We start from the raw sequence: 3,489 nt of genomic DNA, 5'->3' as shown, positions 1-3,489 counted from the left end.
GTGATCTCATACTAAAAGTCATTAAAATGACGCAAGTCACTAAGAATGTCGCAAATCCGTCCGATCTCTGGTTATAAATTTAATGAGCCTACTCGTGGCCACAGACTAGCCGAGGCGCAAACGTGGAGCTCGCCCAGAAGATGCCTGTTCACCCTTGCACCTTGATTTCAAGGTTGCTGGGTTATTTGGGCTGAGAAGTATAGCCGCCGCCAAGGATTTCCACTCCTTGGCAGTACGTATAAGAAAAAAAGAAACAAAAGCGCTTCGTGACAATGGCCTTGCGCCTAAAAGTCCCATGGTAGAATGGGGTTGGTGGAATAAGCTCGTGTAGCTCGTGAGCTCACTCCTCGAAGTTAAACCTGTAAAATATCGACAGACTGGAGACTTTCCGCCTTTATTTCAGAAATAAAAGGACTATTAATTCGTTATTTGTTTTACAAGGGGGCAAAGTAGTTGTTTAACCGCACGTGCCAATATTGATACCTGAGCAAGCGAAAGATTCCAATATTGAACCGCGAGCGTAGCGAGTGGTTCAAAAAGTGGAATGTTGAGCGTTGCGAGGGTATCGAAGGCACGAAGGTTAAACAAACTTTGCCACCTTGTAAAACAAATAACGAATTAATAGTCCTTTTATTTCTGAAATAAAGGCGGAAAGTCTCCAGTCTGTCGATATTTTACAGGTTTCACTTCGAGGAGTGAGCTCACGAGCTACACGAGCTTATTCCATCAACCCCATTCTACCATGGGACTTTTAGGCGCAAGGCCATTGTCACGAAGCGCTTTTGCTTCTTTCTTAGGGTTCCGTAGTCAACTACCCTTATAGTTTCGCCATGTCTGTTTGTCCGTCCGTCCGTCCGTCCGTCCGTCCGTCCGTCCGTCCGTCCGTCCGTCCGTCCGTCCGTCCGTCCGTCCGCGGATAATCTTAGTAACCGTTAGCACTAGAAAGCTGAAATTTGGTACCAATATGTATATCAATCACGCCAACAAAGTGCAAAAAAAAAATGGAAAAAAATGTTTTATTAGGGTACCCCCCTACATGTAAAGTGGGGGCTGATATTTTTTTCATTCCAACCCCAACGTGTGATATATTGTTGGATAGGTATTTAAAAATGAATAAGGGTTTACTAAGATCGTTTTTTGATAATATTAATATTTTCGGAAATAATCGCTCCTAAAGGAAAAAAAAGTGCGTCCCCCCCCCTCTAACTTTTGAACCATAAGTTTACAAAATATGAAAAAAATCATAAAAGTAGAACTTTATAAAAACTTTCTAGGAAAATTGTTTTGAACTTGATAGGTTCATTAGTTTTTGAGAAAAATACGGAAAACTACGGAACCCTACACTGAGCGTGGCCCGACACGCTCTTGACCGGTTTTTCTTATACGTACTGCCAAGGAGTGGAAATCCTTGGCTGAACACATTTTTGACAATAAGTCCGCTTAGTTACATTCATAAAGACGTGACGTGTGTACTGTAGGTGGGTGATCGTGGTATCTGTGTCGCTAAGGTGGGCTACACGCTGGTTTGTCACATGATAAAAAAAAATACTAAAAGCATTCCAAGTGAATACATCTTCATGTTACAAAATAGAAACTTTACTCCAATTTTTTGCTACATATCTGTCAACAAAATAGTGGACATAACCACAGGGGTCACCAAAAGGGCGTCTTGACAATATCTCTTCCAGGAACGCGCGGGTCCTTGGCGTCTCCGGCGCGGGCGTCCTTGCCCCGCCATCGATCATGTCTCACTATCACTACAACCACGTGATATTAATTATTAAGCGAAACATATGAACGAAGATAAAATAATGAGTTTTTAATTATTTCTTTTACCTACCTGCTATGGGTTCGGGGACGGCCAGGAAGTGATTAGGTTTTTGAATACCACGTCAGTGGCAAACAAGCATAATATTGACGGTAAGCAGTTCTCCTAGTCTATGGACGCCTGCAATGGCAGACGTGTTGCCGACTTTTGCTTCCCTTAAATGCATGTTATTGTTTCTTTTAACGAGAAATTAATTTATGTGATAAACAATGGTTTTCTGACTCTAGGGAATAATAATAAAAATATTTTACGTCGATTTTAATACTAAATCAGTGTTAGAAGTTAAATAGGCTAAATCTTATTTATATAAATATATCATTAAGGGATGACGGCAGGGAGGGACGAAAAAAAACTGTCAAATTCAATAGACAAAAATCTTATTTAATCATTAAGAAACTATATATTTTAGTATAAGTAAAATAAAAAACAACATTAAACAAAAATTATATTCCGTTTTTATTATAATTACAATACGTTTTGTACTCGCGATACAGCTTCTTCCTAACGTCTTCCATATCAGTTTTTAACTTTTGACCTTTCTGGTTGCAGCATTCCACTTTCTGCGGAAGTCCTCGATGTTTTTGGCAACTTAACCCGTCTTTCTTAAGTCACCTTTGACTTGAGCCCAGTAATGCTTGGACGGCACTGCGGAACGTTTGGTGGGTTCAGCTCCTTGGGCACAAAATCAATTTGTTGATTCTTAAGGAACTTTATGGTGTCTTTTGCTTAGTGAGCAGGAGTAAATCAGGCCAGAACAACGTAGGCATGCTGTGCTTTCTAACGAAGGCCAGTAGTCGCTTTTTCAGGCATTCTTTTATATAAATTTTTCGATTGAATGTACCCTTTGTCACAAAAGTTGGGCTCTTGTCGCCACATTTGCAGATTGCCTGTCAGACTAAAAAATTACTGTTAAATTTTCCAAAGCTACCAGTGGTTTCAGAATCTGAAAGAGATTCACTTTTACTTGCCATGTAAAATTTTAGACCTAGTAGCGTTGAAAAATCAGCTTTGTTATACGTTTCATCGTCGATTATCAAATGCAATTTTTTCGTGCGAAAGAAATCGTAGTTTTCGAGACCGGTTTTTTATTACTGAACGTTGCTTACACCTTAGCTTTCTTGGTTTTCTTCCGTGTCTGCAAACCAGTTTTTTTAAGCTCGTTGCACCATAGACGCATTTGTGCCGCATTTATTTGCGATATCTCTGACAACCATACCTACTTCGATTTCGCCGAATAGTGTTTACAATTTTTCTGTCGAGCCTAGGGTCACTCTTCGAGGTTTGCCACTTCGAGGCTTCTCTGCTGAGATCGTTTTTCAATATGAAATCATCAGAAATATGGCGTAATTTTAAATCTTTAGCGATCAAACGTGTACAACGTTACGGATTTTCACGCCATTTGGAAACGACTATATCGCGGCGTTCTATTATATTCATCGTTGCAAGTAAACAAATCGTAATATTTTAATCCATAACTAATATTATAAATGGGAAAGTGGGTGTGTCTATTTGTTTGTCCGTCTTTCACGGAAAAACGGAGCGACGAATAGACGTGATTTTTTAAGTGGAGATAGTGGAAGGGATAAGGAAGCAATAGAAAACGCAAGAATGACACTTTATGTTATGTGACACCAAGAAAATGGTAGCCATCTTGTTTGGAA

Source organism: Leguminivora glycinivorella, chromosome Z (assembly GCF_023078275.1).
Source record: "Leguminivora glycinivorella isolate SPB_JAAS2020 chromosome Z, LegGlyc_1.1, whole genome shotgun sequence".
In the NCBI taxonomy this organism is placed as follows: Eukaryota; Metazoa; Arthropoda; class Insecta; order Lepidoptera; family Tortricidae; genus Leguminivora; species Leguminivora glycinivorella.
This window is presented reverse-complemented; position numbering follows the sequence as displayed.